This window comes from Ranitomeya imitator, chromosome 2 (assembly GCF_032444005.1).
Source record: "Ranitomeya imitator isolate aRanImi1 chromosome 2, aRanImi1.pri, whole genome shotgun sequence".
Classification (NCBI taxonomy): domain Eukaryota; kingdom Metazoa; phylum Chordata; class Amphibia; order Anura; family Dendrobatidae; genus Ranitomeya; species Ranitomeya imitator.
The window spans coordinates 630327235-630348018 of NC_091283.1; the positions used below are offsets into that span (position 1 = coordinate 630327235).

General features: G+C 47.0%; 2 protein-coding genes across 11 annotated transcripts in view; one reads left to right on the forward strand and one right to left on the reverse strand.

Moving 5' to 3' along the window:
* Nucleotides 1-17427, reverse strand: part of LOC138665248 (zinc finger protein 585A-like) — a 36937-nt gene extending 19510 nt beyond the window's left edge. For all 5 annotated transcript variants that reach the window (XM_069752556.1, XM_069752559.1, XM_069752555.1 and 2 more), the window contains exon 1: nucleotides 17108-17427. The gene's annotated coding sequence lies outside the window, so the exon portion shown is untranslated. The remainder of the gene's footprint in view (nucleotides 1-17107) is intronic.
* Nucleotides 17428-17572: 145 nt separating this feature from the next.
* Nucleotides 17573-20784, forward strand: part of LOC138665247 (zinc finger protein 271-like) — a 32226-nt gene continuing 29014 nt past the window's right edge. For 4 of the 6 annotated variants that reach the window (XM_069752546.1, XM_069752550.1, XM_069752548.1 and 1 more), the window contains exon 1: nucleotides 17573-17735. The gene's annotated coding sequence lies outside the window, so the exon portion shown is untranslated. The remainder of the gene's footprint in view (nucleotides 17736-20784) is intronic. The other 2 variants (XM_069752547.1, XM_069752549.1) reach the window with 1 other exon arrangement.

The following is a 20784-nucleotide window of genomic DNA, read 5'->3' on the forward strand; positions in this document are numbered from 1 at the left end:
CAAAGAATGAGTATTTAGGGTGGGACTACTGCCTCAAGAACTCTCCTACCAAAAGTTAAGTCTGAGGGAGAGGATAGATTAAGCTGATAGTGCTTGAAGAATGTAGAGGGGGAAGACCAAGTGGCTGCTCTACATATTTGATCTATTGATGCTCCACCACGTTCTGCCCAAGAGGTTGCCACCGACCTGGTTGAATGGGCCTTAATTGTGTCTGGAGCTTGTTCCCCGGATGAGGTATATGACATCTTGATGGCATCTCTTACCCACCTTGCCAACGTGGCTTTCGATGCTTTGTGACCCTTATTTGGTCCCTGAAAGCAGATAAACAGAGCCCTCCCTTTCCTACACTCCCTTGTAGCTGATAGTGTGTTAGACATCTCTTTACATCTAGTGTGTGTAGAGCTTCCTCTTTTTTGTTTTTAGGATTAGGGCAAAAAGATGGTAAAGCTATCTCTTGAGCTCTGTGGAATTTTGACGCCACTTTAGGGAGGTAAGAAGGGTCAGTTTTAAGGATTACTCTGTCATCTAATATTTGGGTTAGAGGTGGGTAAGCTGATAAGGCCTGCAGATCACTAATCCTGCGAGCTGAGGTTAGGGCTACCAACAAACAGGTTTTCAAAGATATTATTTTTAATGAAGCCTGAGATAAAGGTTCAAACGGTGCTTTAGTGCTGAAAGGACTAGGTTCAGATCCCAAGGAGGAGCAGTGAGATGTATAACTGGTCTGGACCTAGTAGATGCTCTAATAAACCTTTTTACCCAGTGATTCCCCGCCAAATCCTGGTTATAAAGGGCACCCAATGCTGCAATCTGAACTTTCAGAGTGTTTGTTGCTAGGCCTTTCTCTAATCCTTTTTGAAGAAATTCTAGAATTTCTTGAATTGGGATCTGTTCTGATAGGATAACCCCTGAAGTGGAGAGGAACTTTTTCCAGACTTTACCGTACGCTCTGGTAGTTATTGGTTTTCTACTGGCCAGCAGGGTAGAAATTAGATTTGAAGAAAACCCCCTTTTTGTTAACAGTTCCCTTTCAAAAGCCAGGCCGTCATATGTAAACTTTTTATTTGTGGGTGATTTACTGGCCCTTGATGCAGAAGGTCTGGGATATCTGGGAGTACCCATGGATCCGCTATGGACATTAGGCGTAGCCATGGGAACCATACTCTTTTCGGCCAGAACGGGGCTATCAATATCACTTTGGCTCTGTCCTCCCTTATTTTCTTCAAGACTAAGGGAATAAGAGCTATCGGAGGAAAAACGTAAGCTAGATGGAAATTCCATGGAATTAACAACGCGTCTATAGCCACTGGACTCCTCCGAGGATCTATCGAGCAGAAGGCCTCCGTTTCCCGATTTTGGTTGTTTGCAAATAGATCTATATCCGGGGCCCTCCAACGATCCACTATGCGTTTGAATATTTTTGTATTTAACTCCCATTCCCCCTGTTTTAATTGAGTTCTGCTTAGAAAATCTGCAGTTTGATTTTCTGACCCTTTTATGTGAAGGGCTGTCAGGGAGGACAAGTTGTCTTCTGCTTGTGACAGGATGAGATTTGTTACTTTCATTAGGGATTGAGACCTCGTCCCTCCCTGATGATTTAAATATGCTACAACCACCCTGTTGTCTGTCAGTACTCTCACGTGGTGAGAACGGAGGGATGTTAAAAAATGATTGACGGCGTACTGAACTGCTAAAAGTTCTTTCATGTTTGAAGTAAGGTCTTTTTCTTCCCTTGACCAAGGACCTTGGGCAATTTGACTGTTTAGGTGGGCCCCCCACCCCCAAGGACTTGCGTCTGTGGTCAGGATTACAGAGACCGGCCACACCCATGGAACCCCCCTTCTGAGATTGGACGGATCCGTCCACCAAGCTAACGAAGCTTTTGTCCGAGAGGATATTTTTAATTGCTTTTCTAAATTTCCTCCTGCGTGGGGTACCGCCTCTAGTATTTCCCACTGGAGATCTCTCGAGTGGCTGAGCCCACTGGACCGCTGGGATACAGGATGTCATTGACCCCAGTATGGACATGGCTTTCCTTAGAGTGATCAGAGGAGAGAGACTCAAATGATCCACTAGGTGTATCATGTTGGATACTTTTTCTTCCGGCAGACGACACTCTTGCTTTGTTGAGTCTATTACTATCCCCAAGTACAGCTGCACTTGGGACGGGATAAGCCTGGACTTTTCCAGGTTCAAAAACCATCCTAGATTCAATAGGGCTACCATCACTCTGCTTAGTTGCTGGCTGCAATGTAGAGAGGAACTGCCCATCACTAGGAGGTCGTCCAGATAAGGCACAATCAATATGTTTTGTTCCCTTATGTGGGCCATTACTTCCGCCATTAAATTTGTAAACACCCTCGGGGCAATGGCTAGACCAAACGGAAGAGCTCTGCATTGGTAATGTTTTAGTCTCCCTTGTATCATCACTGCCACTGAGGTATTTTCGGAACTCCGGATGGATTGGCACATGATAGTATGCGTCTTTTAAGTCTATAACAGTCATGAAACAAGACGGGATAAGGGATCTGACACATGATTTTATTGTTTCCATTTTGAATTTTTCTATTACCAGGTATTTGTTTAATTGTCTCAAATTTATTATTACCCTGAAAGTTCCGTCTGGCTTCGTTCGACGAAAGAGCGGAGAATAAAACCCCCTCGTCTCTTCCTGTTGCGGAACTTCCTGTATAACTTTCTTTTCCAGAAGACTGAGAACTTCTCTCTGGATACTCAGCTGCTCGATCTCCGACTTTCTTTGTGGTGTTACCACAAACTGATTGTGTGGTATTGTGTGAAAAGTTAGCTTTAGGCCCGTCTTTATGATGTTTAAAGTCCAGGCACTTCCAGAAATTTTTTCCCAGGTTTGAAGAAAGTGGGTCAGTCTCCCTCCTACCTGGGGGGCACCCTCATTGTGGCTGTTTTTTATTATCCGGTTTGTTAAACATGAAACCTCCTCTTTTGAATTTTCTGTCTTCCCACCCCTCCTTTTGGTTTTTTTGGGGGGCGTCTTTGTGTGAACCTTCTCCCTCGAAAGGGCCGCCTATAGGACTAATTTGGGAATCCTGGAAAGGCTTTCTTTTTATCTACCGCTTTTTCGAGGACATCGTCTAGGGTGGGACCAAACAAATATTCACCTTCGCACGGTATAGAACATAACTTGGCTTTAGTTTGCAAATCCCCCGGCCAGCACTTCAGCCATAGTGCTCTCCTGGCCGCATTTGAGAAAGAAGCTGATCTTGCCATTAGTCTAACCGAGTCTATTGAGGCATCTGCTAAGTATGCAGAGGCACCTCTCATCGCTGACACGGAGTCCAATATAGACTCTCTCGGGGTTTTATTTTTTAATTGAGTTTCTAAGTGGTCTAGCCAGACCATCAGCGCTCTAGCTGTACAAGAAGCAGCTATACCGGGTTTTAGCCCCCCGCTGGCGGCCTCCCAGGACCCTTTTAAGAAGACATCGGCCCTCTTATCCATAGGATCCTTGAGGGTCCCCATATCCTCAAAAGGCAGGGCGAATTTTTTAGAGGCTTTCGCAATAGCGACGTCTAATTTTGGCGCCTTTCCCCATGAGGCGCAGGCTGGGTCATCAAATGGATATTTTCTTTTAGGTGTTAACAGTACTTTTTTATCCGGTCTCTTCCACTCCTTTTTTATTAGGGCTTGTATTTTTTCGTTTAATGGGAACACTCTGTATTTCTTTTGTTCCAGGCCACTAAACATAAGATCTTGCACAGATTTTTTGGAACGAGTGTCTGCCAGACCCATAGTCGCCCTAACCATTTTTACCAGCGCATCCGTTTCGTCTATTGGGAAACAGTTGCGGCCGCTTTCTGAAGATGCGGAGGAGGACGCTGAAGCTGTAGAGCTATCTGAATCATCACTCGTGCTATCTTCCTCGCTGGAGCTGTAATCTGGAGTTTTTTCTTTACGTTTTCTTTTACGGCTTTTTAGTGCGTCTGCCACTTGGGTTTTAATTAAGTCTTTTAGTTCAGACGTGAATCTCGGAGTCTCCTCATTAATGGTGTTCTCAATACATAACGCACAGAGTTTTTTAACCCATGAATCCGACAGATCTGCTGAACAAAGCGGGCACACTCTATGCTTACTTTTCACCTGGCATTTCTTTCCCTAAGAAAACAATAAATCCCTATTAGAATATATACTTTCACGGAGTGTCACTTACCCTCCTAACGTGAGGAAGATACCGGTTCGGGTCTTGAGGACGCCTCCTCCACTTGAACCACCGTTTTCCTCCTGGATCCACCAGAAGCTCTGCTGCGCTGGGATCCTGAGCTGCTGCGCTGTGTAGGTCTTTGCGAAGAACGGCGCTCCTTCGGGTTTTTTGTCACAGGGGCCTGTGAAATTCTTCCACCGACTGCTCTATTCCACTCATGGTGGTATCTTCTGAGCAGCGGTATGCCCCTTCCCTTCCGGATATATACTAACAGTGCGGCGCAAGGCAACTTCCGGATTACCCAGAGGTATCCTGCGCCGCCCCGGAAGTGACCCCCGCGCCTGCACAGTAAGTCGCGCTGGACCTCGCGCGCGCTCCATTAGCTGCTGCCTCACAGAAGGGACGGAGGGATCCCCGCAGCCGCCGCTGCCCATACTAGAGCCTCCTGTTGGTGACCGGCGTCACCTCCTTCTGCGAGCTCCTCAGACCGGCGGTTTTACCCAGGTAACCGCCGCTACCTATTACCGGCTGTCTGTAAGAAAGAGAAGAGGCAGACTTGGCTCCTCTTCACTGCCCCATCTCCACACATATCAACAGGGCCCGCCGACCCCGGAATGTGTCCTCAGGGAGGATATCCACCTGGAACCGCGGCAGGGCCCCCCGCTGCCTGTATTCGGTCCGATGGTCCCTGGAATCCCGCGACGAACGGTGAGCTGTGGGTTCCCCGTCAGGGACAGGAAACCGAACTGAGGTGGAGGAGAGGTCCCGCCTTTTTAACCTGTAGGTTTCCTGTCCCTGAGGGCAGATCCCTCTCTCTCCGTGGTGCCGTCATGGGGTAAGAGAAAAACATATTTTTTGCAATAAAAAGCGTCTTTCAGTGTGTGACGGCTGTCAATCACAAAAATCCGCTAAAAAAAACCATTATAAAAGTAAATCAAACCCCCCTTCATCACCCCCTTATAGTTAGGGAAAAAAATTTAAAAAATGTATTTATTTCCATTTTCCCGTTAGGGTTAGGGTTGGGGCTAGGGTGAAAGCTACAGTTAGGGTTGGGGCTAAAGTTAGGGTTGGGGCTACATTTACGGTTGGGAATAGGGTTGGGATTAGGGTTAGGGGTGTGTCAGGGTTAGAGGTGTGGTTAGGGTTACCGTTGGGATTGGGGTTAGGGGTGTGTTTGGATTAGGGTTTCAGTTATAATTGGGGGGTTTCCACTGTTTAGGCACATCAGGGGCTCTCCAAACGCAACATGGCTTCCGATCTCAATTCCAGCCAATTCTGCGTTGAAAATGTAAAACAGTGCTCCTTCCCTTCCAAGCTCTCCCGTGTGCCCAAACAGGGGTTTACCCCAACATATGGGGTATCGGCGTACTCAGGACAAATAGGACAACAACTTTTGGGGTCCAATTTCTCCTGTTACCCTTGGGAAAATACAAAACTGGGGGCTAAAAAATAATTTTTGTGGGAAAAAAAAGATTTTTTATTTTCACGGCTCTGCGTTATAAACTGTAGTGAAACGCTTGGGGGTTCAAAGTTCTCACAACACATCTAGATAAGTTTCTTGGGGGGTCTAGTTTCCAATATGGGGTCACTTGTGGGGGGTTTCTACTCTTTACGTACATTAGGGGCTCTGCAAACGCAATGTGATGCCGGCAGACCATTCCATCTAAGTCTGGATTCCAATTGGCGCTCCTTCCCTTCCAAGCCCTCCCATGCACCCAAACGGTGGTTCCCCCCCACATATGGGGTATCAGCGTACTCAGGAAAGATTGGACAACAACTATTGGGGTCCAATTTCTCCTGTTTCCCTTGGGAAAATGCAAAACTGAAACTAACAAATAATTTTTGTGGGAAAATTTATTATGTTTTATTTTACGGATCTGCATTATAAACTTCTGTGAAGCCCTAGGTGGGTCAAAGTGCTCACCAGACATCTAGACAAGTTCCTTAGGGGTCTACTTTCCAAAATGGTGTCACTTGTGGGGGGTTTCAATGTTTAGGCACATCAGTGGCTCTCCAAACGCAACATGGCGTCCCATCTCAATTCCAGTCAATTTTGCATTGAAAAGTCAAACGGCGCTCCTTCCCTTCCGAGCTCTCCCATGTGCCCAAACAGTGGTTTACCCCCACATGTGGGGTTTCGGCATACTCAGAACAAATGGCACAACAACTTTTAGGGTCCAATTTCTTTTCTTACCCGTGGGAAAATAAACATTTGGGGGCAAAAAGATCATATTTGTGAAAAAATATGATTTTTTATTTTTACGGCTCTGCATTATAAACTTCTGTGAAGCACTTGGTGGGTTGAAGTGCTCACCACACATCTAGACAAGTTCCTTAGGGGGTCTACTTTCCAAAATGGTGTCACTTGTGGGGGGGTTTCAATGTTTAGGCACATCAGTGGCTCTCCAAATGCAACATGGCGTCCCATCTCAATTCCAGTCAATTTTGAATTGAAAACTCAAACGGCGCTCCTTCCCTTCCGAGCTCTGCCATGCGCCCAAACAGTGGTTTACCCCCACATGTGGGGCATCGGCGTACTCAGAACAAATGGCACAACAACTTTTGGGGTCCAATTTCTTTTCTTATCCTTGGGAAAATAAAACAAATTGGAGCTTAAGTAAATTTTTTGTGAAAAAAGTTAAATGTTATTTTTTTTTTTAAACATTCCAAAAATTCCTGTAAAACACCTGAAGAGTTAATAAACTTCTAGAATGTGGTTTTGAGCACCTTGAGGGGTGCAGTTTTTAGAATGGTGTTACACTTGGTTATTTTCTATCATATAGACCCCTCAAAATGACTTCAAATGAGATGTGGTCCCTAAGTCCCTAAAAAAAATGGTGTTGTAAAAATGAGAAATTGCTGGTCAACTTTTAACCCTTATATCTCCCTAACAAAAAAAAATTTTTGTTCCAAAATTGTGCTGATGTAAAGTAGACATGTGGGAAATGTTACCTATTAATTATTTTACATGACATATCTCTGTAATTTAAGGGCATAAAAATTCAAAGTTGGAAAATTGCAAAAGTTTCAAAATTTTCCCCAAATTTCCATATTTTTTCACAAATAAACGCAAGTTATATCAAAGAAATTTTACCACTATCATGAAGTACAATATGTCACGAGAAAACAATGTCAGAATTGCCAAGATCCGTTGAAGCGTTCCAGAGTTATAACCTCATAAAGGGACAGTGGTCAGAATTGTAAAAATTGGCCTGGTCATTAACGTGCAAACCACCCTTGGGGGTAAAGGGGTTAATCCAATAGTAAGAAAGGGTTAAAAAAAACAGACACACATAATAAAGTTTTTTTATGAAATAAATACACATGGAGTTTTAACATCTTTAGGCTATGTGCACACGTTGCGGATTGGGGTGCAGAATTTTCTGCACAAAATCAGCATCTCCTGGCAGAAACCGCAGGTGCAGATTTGCCGCGGATTTTACCACTGCGGATTTCTATAAAGGAAGGGTGCAGAAATGCTGCAGATCCGCACAAAACTAGTGACATGCACTTCTTTTAAATCCGCAGCGTTTCTGCATGGATTTTTCCGCACCATGTGCACAGCTTTTTTTTTCACTATTGATTTATATTAAAAATCCGCTGCAGATCCGCACTAAATCCGCATCGTGTGCACACAGCCTTATTGTACGATCAATCCAACTGATGACCCTTGTCATCTGAAAAAAAGGGAAAATAAAAAAGCAACAATATCCCATACCTGTCCGCCGTACAGTCATGTCCCATGATGTAAAGCCATCTGAAGAGGTTAAATAATTTTACAACCAGGAGCCTGCTAATGCAGCTGCCCCTGGCTGTCAAAACTGGGGAATGAATGGAATGCAGGGGAACGTAGCTTCGTAAACTTCCGGTGATGCTCCCCCTTGGTGGTATTAACTCATATGAACTGTAACGTGGGAATTTTTCTGAATATTTTCCCACGCTAGAGTTCATATGAGGTTATGCCACCAGGGTTATTTAACCACTTCAGATGGATTTACAGCGTGGGACATGACCGTAAAGGCGGACAGGTATGGGATATTGTTCCTTTTTTATTTTAATAATAAATAAAATTATTTAACCACAGTGCTCGGACAAGCGGTAACTATCTTAAAGCCGATCAGAGCCCATGTTTGTCGTGCTATCACGCAGGTGATGGCATCACAAACAATGGATGTTTGGGCCCCCCATTCATCAGAATTCATACTATTTTGGTACCCAAACTGAACTTTTATAAATTTTTGGCCTAACTTGCCGGATCCGAACATCTACGGCTAAACTACTCCCAAGTAAAACATGGAATGGGCTGCACAGTGAAGGAGAGGGGATGATGGGGCTAATACTCCTGTGTAATACTTGGAATTGGCCGCACCATGCAGGAGGGGATGATGGGGGTAATACTCCTGTATAATATATGGAATTGGCCGCACTGTACAGGAGAAGGGATGATGGGGGTAATACTCCTGTGTAATACATAGAATTGTCAGCACTCTACAGGAGAGGGGATGATGGGGGTAATACTCCTGTATAATATATGGAATTGGTCGCACTGTACAGGAGAGGGGATGATGGGGGTAATACTCCTGTGTCATACATAGAATTGTCAGCACTCTACAGGAGAGGGGATGATGGGGGTAATACTCCTGTGTCATACATAGAATTGTCAGCACTGTGCAGGAGAGGGGATGATGGGGGTAATACTCCTGTGTAATACATAAAATTGTCAGCACTGTACAGGAGAGGGGATGATGGGGGTAATACTCCTGTGTAATACATAGAATTGTCAGCACTGTACAGGAGAGGGGATGATGGGGGTAATTCTCCTGTGTCATACATAGAATTGTCAGCACTGTACAGGAGAGGGGATGATGGGGGTAATACTCCTGTGTCATACATAGAATTGTCAGCACTGTGCAGGAGAGGGGATGATGGGGGTAATACTCCTGTGTCATACATAGAATTGTCAGCACTGTACAGGAGAGGGGATGATGGGGGTAATACTCCTGTGTCAGTCATACATAGAATTGTCAGCACTGTACAGGAGAGGGGATGATGGGGGTAATACTCCTGTGTCAGTCATACATAGAATTGTCAGCACTGTACAGGAGAGGGGATGATGGGGGTAATACTCCTGTGTAATACATAAAATTGTCAGCACTGTACAGGAGAGGGGATGATGGGGGTAATACTCCTGTGTCATACATAGAATTGTCAGCACCGTGCAGGAGAGGGGATGATGGGGGTAATACTCCTGTGTAATACATAGAATTGGCCGCACCGTACAGGAGAGGGGATGATGGGGGTAATACTCCTGTGTCATACATAGAATTGTCAGCACTGTGCAGGAGAGGGGATGATGGGGGTAATACTCCTGTGTAATACATAGAATTGGCCGCACCGTACAGGAGAGGGGATGATGGGGGTAATACTCCTGTGTCATACATAGAATTGTCAGCACTCTACAGGAGAGGGGATGATGGGGGTAATACTCCTGTGTCATACATAGAATTGTCAGCACTGTGCAGGAGAGGGGATGATGGGGGTAATACTCCTGTGTAATACATAGAATTGTAAGCACTGTACAGGAGAGGGGATGATGGGGGTAATACTCCTGTGTCATACATAGAATTGTCAGCACCGTACAGGAGAGGGGATGATGGGGGTAATACTCCTGTGTCATACATAGAAATGGCAGCACCGTACAGGAGAGGGGATGATGGGGGTAATACTCCTGTGTAATACATAGAATTGGCCGCACTGTACAGGAGAGGGGATGATGGGGGTAATACTCCTGTGTAATACATAGAATTGTCAGCACTCTACAGAAGAGGGGATGATGGGGGTAATACTCCTGTGTAATACATAGAATTGTCAGCACTGTACAGGAGAGGGGATGATGGGGGTAATACTCCTGTGTAATACATAGAATTGTCAGCACTGTACAGGAGAGGGGATGATGGGGGTAATACTCCTGTGTAATACATAGAATTGTCAGCACTGTACAGGAGAGGGGATGATGGGGGTAATACTCCTGTGTAATCTATGGAATTGGCCGCACCGTACAGGAGAGGGGATGATAGGGGTAATACTCCTGTGTAATACATAGAATTGTCAGCACTGTACAGGAGAGGGGATGATGGGGGTAATACTCCTGTGTAATATATGGAATTGTCAGCACTGTACAGGAGAGGGGATGATGGGGGTAATACTCCTGTGTAATATATGGAATTGTCAGCACTGTACAGGAGAGGGGATGATGGGGGTAATTCTCATGTGTCATACATAGAATTGTCAGCACCGTACAGGAGAGGGGATGATGGGGGTAATAGTCCTGTGTAATATATGGAATTGTCAGCACTGTACAGGAGAGGGGATGATGGGGGTAATACTCCTGTGTCATACATAGAATTGTCAGCACCGTACAGGAGAGGGGATGATGGGGGTAATAGTCCTGTGTAATATATGGAATTGTCAGCACTGTACAGGAGAGGGGATGATGGGGGTAATACTCCTGTGTAATATATGGAATTGTCAGCACTGTACAGGAGAGGGGATGATGGGGGTAATACTCCTGTGTCATACATAGAATTGTCAGCACCGTACAGGAGAGGGGATGATGGGGGTAATACTCCTGTGTAATATATGGAATTGGCAGCACCGTACAGGAGAGGGGATGATGGGGGTAATTCTCATGTGTAATATATGGAATTGGCAGCACCGTACAGGAGAGGGGATGATGGGGGTAATACTCCTGTGTCATACATAGAATTGTCAGCACTGTGCAGGAGAGGGGATGATGGGGGTAATACTCCTGTGTAATACATAGAATTGTAAGCACTGTGCAGGAGAGGGGATGATGAGGGTAATACTCCTGTGTCAGTCATACATAGAATTGTCAGCACGGTACAGGAGAGGGGATGATGGGGGTAATACTCCTGTGTCATACATAGAATTGTCAGCACTGTGCAGGAGAAGGGATGATGGGGGTAATACTCCTGTGTAATACATAGAATTGTAAGCACTGTGCAGGAGAGGGGATGATGAGGGTAATACTCCTGTGTCAGTCATACATAGAATTGTCAGCACGGTACAGGAGAGGGGATGATGGGGGTAATACTCCTGTGTCATACATAGAATTGTAAGCACTGTGCAGGAGAGGGGATGATGGGGGTAATACTCCTGTGTAATATATGGAATTGGCAGCACCGTACAGGAGAGGGGATGATGGGGGTAATTCTCATGTGTAATATATGGAATTGGCAGCACCGTACAGGAGAGGGGATGATGGGGGTAATACTCCTGTGTCATACATAGAATTGTCAGCACTGTGCAGGAGAGGGGATGATGGGGGTAATACTCCTGTGTAATATATGGAATTGTCAGCACTGTACAGGAGAGGGGATGATGGGGGTAATACTCCTGTGTCATACATAGAATTGTCAGCACTGTGCAGGAGAGGGGATGATGGGGGTAATACTCCTGTGTAATACATAGAATTGTCAGCACTGTGCAGGAGATGGGATGATGGGGGTAATACTCCTGTGTAATACATAGAATTGTCAGCACTGTGCAGGAGAAGGGATGATTGGGGTAATACTCCTGTGTAATACATAGAATTGTCAGCACTGTACAGGAGAGGGGATGATGGGGGTAATACTCCTGTGTAATACATAGAATTGTAAGCACTGTGCAGGAGAGGGGATGATGGGGGTAATACTCCTGTGTAATACATAGAATTGGCCGCACTGTGCAGGAGAGGGGATGATGGGGGTAATACTCCTGTGTCATACATAGAATTGTCAGCACTGTGCAGGAGAGGGGATGATGGGGGTAACACTCCTGTGTCAGTCATACATAGAATTGTCAGCACTGTGCAGGAGAGGGGATGATGGGGGTAATACTCCTGTGTCAGTCATACATAGAATTGTCAGCACTGTGCAGGAGAGGGGATGATGGGGGTAATACTCCTGTGTCAGTCATACATAGAATTGTCAGCACTGTGCAGGAGAGGGGATGATGGGGGTAATACTCCTGTGTAATACATAGAATTGTCAGCACTGTACAGGAGAGGGGATGATGGGGGTAATACTGTGTCATACATAGAATTGTCAGCACTGTGCAGGAGAGGGGATGATGGGGGTAATACTCCTGTGTAATACATAGAATTGTCAGCACTGTGCAGGAGAGGGGATGATGGGGGTAATACTCCTGTGTAATACATAGAATTGTCAGCACTGTACAGGAGAGGGGATGATGGGGGTAATACTCCTGTGTAATACATAGAATTGTCAGCACTGTGCAGGAGAGGGGATGATGGGGGTAATACTCCTGTGTAATACATAGAATTGTAAGCACTGTGCAGGAGAGGGGATGATGGGGGTAATACTCCTGTGTCATACATAGAATTGTCAGCACTGTACAGGAGAGGGGATGATGGGGGTAATACTCCTGTGTAATACATAGAATTGTCAGCACTGTGCAGGAGAGGGGATGATGGGGGTAATACTCCTGTGTAATACATAGAATTGTCAGCACTGTACAGGAGAGGGGATGATGGGGGTAATACTCCTGTGTAATACATAGAATTGTCAGCACTGTGCAGGAGAGGGGATGATGGGGGTAATACTCCTGTGTAATACATAGAATTGTCAGCACTGTACAGGAGAGGGGATGATGGGGGTAATACTCCTGTGTAATACATAGAATTGTCAGCACCGTACAGGAGAGGGGATGATGGCGGTAATACTGTGTCATACATAGAATTGTAAGCACTGTGCAGGAGAGGGGATGATGGGGGTAATACTCCTGTGTCAGTCATACATAGAATTGTCAGCACTGTGCAGGAGAGGGGATGATGGGGGTAATACTCCTGTGTCAGTCATACATAGAATTGTCAGCACTGTGCAGGAGAGGGGATGATGGGGGTAATACTCCTGTGTCAGTCATACATAGAATTGTCAGCACTGTGCAGGAGAGGGGATGATGGGGGTAATACTCCTGTGTAATACATAGAATTGTCAGCACTGTACAGGAGAGGGGATGATGGGGGTAATACTGTGTCATACATAGAATTGTCAGCACTGTGCAGGAGAGGGGATGATGGGGGTAATACTCCTGTGTCAGTCATACATAGAATTGTCAGCACTGTGCAGGAGAGGGGATGATGGGGGTAATACTCCTGTGTCAGTCATACATAGAATTGTCAGCACTGTGCAGGAGAGGGGATGATGGGGGTAATACTCCTGTGTAATACATAGAATTGTCAGCACTGTACAGGAGAGGGGATGATGGGGGTAATACTCCTGTGTCATACATAGAATTGGCAGCACTGTACAGGAGAGGGGATGATGGGGGTAATACTCCTGTGTAATACATAGAATTGGCAGCACTGTGCAGGAGAGGGGATGATGGGGGTAATACTCCTGTGTAATACATAGAATTGGCTGCACTGTACAGGAGAGGGGATGATGGGGGTAATACTGTGTCATACATAGAATTGTCAGCACTGTGCAGGAGAGGGGATGATGGGGGTAATACTCCTGTGTAATACATAGAATTGTCAGCACTGTGCAGGAGAGGGGATGATGGGGGTAATACTCCTGTGTAATACATAGAATTGTCAGCACTGTACAGGAGAGGGGATGATGGGGGTAATACTCCTGTGTAATACATAGAATTGTCAGCACTGTGCAGGAGAGGGGATGATGGGGGTAATACTCCTGTGTAATACATAGAATTGTCAGCACTGTACAGGAGAGGGGATGATGGGGGTAATACTCCTGTGTAATACATAGAATTGTCAGCACCGTACAGGAGAGGGGATGATGGGGGTAATACTGTGTCATACATAGAATTGTCAGCACTGTGCAGGAGAGGGGATGATGGGGGTAATACTCCTGTGTCAGTCATACATAGAATTGTCAGCACTGTGCAGGAGAGGGGATGATGGGGGTAATACTCCTGTGTCAGTCATACATAGAATTGTCAGCACTGTGCAGGAGAGGGGATGATGGGGGTAATACTCCTGTGTCAGTCATACATAGAATTGTCAGCACTGTGCAGGAGAGGGGATGATGGGGGTAATACTCCTGTGTCAGTCATACATAGAATTGTCAGCACTGTGCAGGAGAGGGGATGATGGGGGTAATACTCCTGTGTAATACATAGAATTGTCAGCACTGTACAGGAGAGGGGATGATGGGGGTAATACTCCTGTGTAATACATAGAATTGGCAGCACTGTGCAGGAGAGGGGATGATGGGGGTAATACTCCTGTGTAATACATAGAATTGGCTGCACTGTACAGGAGAGGGGATGATGGGGGTAATACTGTGTCATACATAGAATTGTCAGCACTGTGCAGGAGAGGGGATGATGGGGGTAATACTCCTGTGTAATACATAGAATTGTCAGCACTGTACAGGAGAGGGGATGATGGGGGTAATACTCCTGTGTAATACATAGAATTGGCAGCACTGTGCAGGAGAGGGGATGATGGGGGTAATACTCCTGTGTAATACATAGAATTGGCAGCACTGTACAGGAGAGGGGATGATGGGGGTAATACTCCTGTGTAATACATAGAATTGTCAGCACTGTGCAGGAGAGGGGATGATGGGGGTAATACTCCTGTGTAATACATAGAATTGTCAGCACTGTGCAGGAGAGGGGATGATGGGGGTAATACTCCTGTGTAATACATAGAATTGGCAGCACTGTGCAGGAGAGGGGATGATGGGGGTAATACTCCTGTGTAATACATAGAATTGGCAGCACTGTACAGGAGAGGGGATGATGGGGGTAATACTCCTGTGTAATACATAGAATTGTCAGCACTGTGCAGGAGAAGGGATGATGGGGGTAATACTCCTGTGTCATACATAGAATTGTCAGCACTGTGCAGGAGAGGGGATGATGGGGGTAATACTCCTGTGTAATACATAGAATTGGTCGCACTGTACAGGAGAGGGGATGATGGGGGTAATACTCCTGTGTAATACATAGAATTGTCAGCACTGTGCAGGAGAGGGGATGATGGGGGTAATACTCCTGTGTAATACATAGAATTGGCAGCACTGTGCAGGAGAGGGGATGATGGGGGTAATACTCCTGTGTAATACATAGAATTGGCAGCACTGTACAGGAGAGGGGATGATGTGGGTAATACTCCTGTGTAATACATAGAATTGTCAGCACCGTGCAGGAGAGGGGATGATGGGGGTAATACTCCTGTGTAATACATAGAATTGGCAGCACCGTACAGGAGAGGGGATGATGGGGGTAATACTCCTGTGTAATACATAGAATTGTCAGCACCGTACAGGAGAGGGGATGATGGGGGTAATACTCCTGTGTAATACATAGAATTGTCAGCACTGTGCAGGAGAGGGGATGATGGGGGTAATACTCCTGTGTAATACATAGAATTGTCAGCACTGTGCAGGAGAGGGGATGATGGGGGTAATACTCCTGTGTAATACATAGAATTGTCAGCACTGTGCAGGAGAGGGGATGATGGGGGTAATACTCCTGTGTAATACATAGAATTGGCAGCACTGTACAGGAGAGGGGATGATGGGGGTAATACTCCTGTGTAATACATAGAATTGGCAGCACTGTACAGGAGAGGGGATGATGGGGGTAATACTCCTGTGTAATACATAGAATTGGCAGCACTGTACAGGAGAGGGGATGATGGGGGTAATACTCCTGTGTAATACATAGAATTGGCAGCACTGTACAGGAGAGGGGATGATGGGGGTAATACTCCTGTGTAATACATAGAATTGTCAGCACTGTGCAGGAGAGGGGATGATGGGGGTAATACTCCTGTGTAATACATAGAATTGGCAGCACTGTACAGGAGAGGGGATGATGGGGGTAATACTGTGTCATACATAGAATTGTCAGCACTGTGCAGGAGAGGGGATGATGGGGGTAATACTCCTGTGTCAGTCATAGAATTGTCAGCACTGTGCAGGAGAGGGGATGATGGGGGTAATACTCCTGTGTCAGTCATACATAGAATTGTCAGCACTGTGCAGGAGAGGGGATGATGGGGGTAATACTCCTGTGTCAGTCATACATAGAATTGTCAGCACTGTGCAGGAGAGGGGATGATGGGGGTAATACTCCTGTGTCAGTCATACATAGAATTGTCAGCACTGTGCAGGAGAGGGGATGATGGGGGTAATACTCCTGTGTCAGTCATACATAGAATTGTCAGCACTGTGCAGGAGAGGGGATGATGGGGGTAATACTCCTGTGTAATACATAGAATTGTCAGCACTGTACAGGAGAGGGGATGATGGGGGTAATACTCCTGTGTCATACATAGAATTGGCAGCACTGTACAGGAGAGGGGATGATGGGGGTAATACTCCTGTGTAATACATAGAATTGGCAGCACTGTGCAGGAGAGGGGATGATGGGGGTAATACTCCTGTGTAATACATAGAATTGGCAGCACTGTACAGGAGAGGGGATGATGGGGGTAATACTCCTGTGTAATACATAGAATTGGCAGCACTGTACAGGAGAGGGGATGATGGGGGTAATACTCCTGTGTAATACATAGAATTGGCAGCACTGTACAGGAGAGGGGATGATGGGGGTAATACTCCTGTGTAATACATAGAATTGGCTGCACTGTACAGGAGAGGGGATGATGGGGGTAATACTCCTGTGTAATACATAGAATTGGCAGCACTGTACAGGAGAGGGGATGATGGGGGTAATACTCCTGTGTAATACATAGAATTGGCAGCACTGTACAGGAGAGGGGATGATGGGGGTAATACTCCGTGCAGTAAACCTAATGGGCCGCAGAGCGGGTCTGAATGGATGATACTATGGGCCTCCACGGGGAGAGGCTGCAGAAAGTAAGCAGGAGCCGCGGTCACACCAGCCACAAACATGGTCTCCGCACGTTACCTTTTGTATGTAATCCTTCCATCTTCCCTGCGGTAATAACCGAGGAGTGCGAACACCGACCAGCAGGAGGCGCCCTCAGCACCTACCAGCAGCCGCACACATCTCATACACAGCGCACTCCGAGTGGGACTGCTCCAATCTCCACTAATCTAATCGCATTGAGTTGTCATTATGTATGGACTACAACTCCCGCCGTGCATTGCACCACAAAGTTCTGCTTGAGAGAAAGGAGGAAGATTGATGGCACCGCGCCTGCCGGGAAATGTAGTCCAGATGCACGGTGAAATCAGCACTTAGAAGACACCCTGAACTACCATTCCCAATAATGCCAATGATAGTGATACGTCACGGCAGTGCTCTGAGGACGAGGCTTGGAACGCAGGCCGAGGATTTGCTGTGGTAACGTCGTCCTGAGGAGATTTATTCACAATTCCTGTAGTCGTCATGGCTCATGCGACTGTTGTGATCTAGGTGCATCCAAGATGAGAGAGAGACACGCCCCACAGCCGAGGCCACGGTCCTCCGACTGATCACGTGGTCGGTGACATCATCAACATCCTTAGGCCGTTTCCCAGATTTCCGGGTTGAGATCCGGGGCTCCCGGTGAGTCGCTGAGGACGGGCTCGGGGTACGTTATCATGTATTGTGTGTTCCGTCCCCTGCAGTGCTTGTCCCCGCCAGCCTGTCTGCGCTCTTCTGGGCAGTACCCCGGGTAGCTGAGGGCGGTGTGCGGATGCCGGGCGGACCGGGGGCCCTTTATCCTCTGGAGATAACTGTCTGACATGGGAATGCCCCCTGAGGTGACACATTACTTACCTCACGAGTGTCCCCAGCCTGTCTTGCTCCCCAAAAGTCTAAAATGTCCTTACTGCTTATATATCTGGTTTTCCAGTGGAACTTCACTGTGAGCAGAGGTGTGGGGTGAATGATGTACGTCCTGTGTCCGCACCATACAGTCACCATGCTGGGGAGTATGTACTGAGCGCCAGGCAGACGTCTGCCCTGCCGCTGCGTGTAACCCTCTGTACATCTACCCTGCCGCTGCGTGTAACCCTCTGTACATCTACCCTGCCGCTGCGTGTAACCCTCTGTACATCTACCCTGCCGCTGCGTGTAACCCTCTGTACATCTACCCTGCCGCTGCGTGTAACCCTCTGTACATCTACCCTGCCGCTGCGTGTAACCCTCTGTACATCTACCCTGCCGCTGCGTGTAACCCTCTGTACATCTACCCTGCCGCTGCGTGTAACCCTCTGTACATCTACCCTGCCGCTGCGTGTAACCCTCTGTACATCTACCCTGCCGCTGCGTGTAACCCTCTGTACATCTACCCTGCCGCTGCGTGTAACCCTCTGTACATCTACCCTGCCGCTGCGTGTAACCCTCTGTACATCTACCCTGCCGCTGCGTGTAACCCTCTGTACATCTACCCTGCCGCTGCGTGTAACCCTCTGTACATCTACCCTGCCGCTGCGTGTAACCCTCTGTACATCTACCCTGCCGCTGCGTGTAACCCTCTGTACATCTACCCTGCCGCTGCGTGTAACCCTCTGTACATCTACCCTGCCGCTGCGTGTAACCCTCTGTACATCTACCCTGCCGCTGCGTGTAACCCTCTGTACATCTACCCTGCCGCTGCGTGTAACCCTCTGTACATCTACCCTGCCGCTGCGTGTAACCCTCTGTACATCTACCCTGCCGCTGCGTGTAACCCTCTGTACATCTACCCTGCCGCTGCGTGTAACCCTATGGAGGTCGTGGTTTGGCCTTCTGTGCTCACTTCTTAAGGTACCGTCACACTAGACGATATCGCTAGCGATCCGTGACGTTGCAGCGTCCTCGCTAGCGATATCGTCCAGTGTGACAGGCAGCAACGATCAGGCCCCTGCTGTGCTGTCGCTGGTCGGGGAAGAAAGTCCAGAACTTTATTTGGTCGCTGGATCTCCCGCTGACATCGCTGAATCGGCGTGTGTGACACCGATTCAGCGATGTCTTCACTGGTAACCAGGGTAAACATCGGGTAACTAAGCGCAGGGCCGCGCTTAGTAACCCGATGTTTACCCTGGTTACCATCCTAAAAGTAAAAAAAAACAAACACTACATACTTACCTACAGCCGTCTGTCCTCCAGCGCTGTGCTCTGCACTCCTCCTGTACTGGCTGTGAGCGTCGGTCAGCCGGAAAGCAGAGCGGTGACGTCACCGCTCTGCTTTCCGGCCGCTGTGCTCACACAGACAGTACAGGAGGAGTGCAGAGCACAGCGCTGGAGGACAGACGGCTGTAGGTAAGTATGTAGTGTTTGTTTGTTTTTTACTTTTAGGATGGTAACCATGGTAAACATCGGGTTACTAAGCGCGGCCCTGCGCTTAGTTACCCGATGTTTACCCTGGTTACCGGCATCGTTGGTCGCTGGAGAGCTGTCTGTGTGACAGCTCTCCAGCGTCCAAACAGCGACACTGCAGCGATCCGGATCGTTGTCGGTATCGCTGCAGCGTCGCTAAGTGTGACGGTACCTTTAGTCACAACAGATGGGGATAAATGTTTTCACTGGATCAGACTTGTCCGTCTTCAGAGGTTCCTGTTTTTACAAGGATTATTTGTGCTGCTGTCGGATGAAAGGAAATAGGGTTCACAGTTAAAAATGTTCATAGTCTTTCACATCCTGTATAAGCGCGCAGGAAGAGGATGTTGTACTAAGAATAAAAGGTTAAGCCAAAGACCCCCAAATGCAGTTTGACCCAATGCTCCCTTATTGAGCTGGCCACAAAAATAAAACCTCCGATATGGACAATTTTGAACAATTCGGCTGACCACTGCTTGGCATCAAAACTATGAATTAACACATGTGGAATTATATACCTAATTTCGGTTGTTTCACACTTTTTTGTTATGTCTCATATTCTAGGTTCTTCAAAGTAGCCACCTTTTGCTTTGATGACTGCTTTGCACACTCTTGGCATTCTCTTGATGAGCTTCAAGAGGTAGTCACCGGGAATGGTCTTCCAGCAATCTTGAAGGAGTTCCCAGAGATGCTTAGCACTTGTTGGCCCTTTTGCCTTCACTCTGTGGTCCAGCTCACCCCAAACCATCTCGATTGGGTTCAGGTCTGGTGACTGTGGAGGCCAGGTCATCTGGCATAGCACCCTGTCACTCTCCTTCTTGGTCAGATAGCCCTAACACAGCCTGGAGGTGTGTTTGGGGTCAATGTCCTGTTGAAAAATAAATGATGGTCCAACTAAACGCAAACCGGATGGAATAGCATGCCGCTGCAAGATGCTATGGTAGCCATGCTGGTTCAGTATGCCTTCAATTTTGAATAAATCCCCAACAGTGTCACCAGCAAAGCACCTCACACCATCACACCTCCTCCATGCTTCACGGTGGGAACCAGGCATGTAGAGTCCATCCGTTCACCTTTTCTGCGTCGCACAAAGACACGGTGGTTGGAACCAAAGATCTCAAATTTGGACTCATCAGACCAAAGCACAGATTTCCACTGGTCTAATGTCCATTCCTTGTGTTCTTTAGCCCAAACAAATCCCTTCTGCTTGTTGCCTGTCCTTAGCAGTGGTTTCCTAGCAGCTATTTTACCATGAAGGCCTGCTGCACAAAGTCTCCTCTTAACAGTTGTAGAGATGTCTGCTGCTAGAACTCTGTGTCGTTGACCTGGTCTCTAAT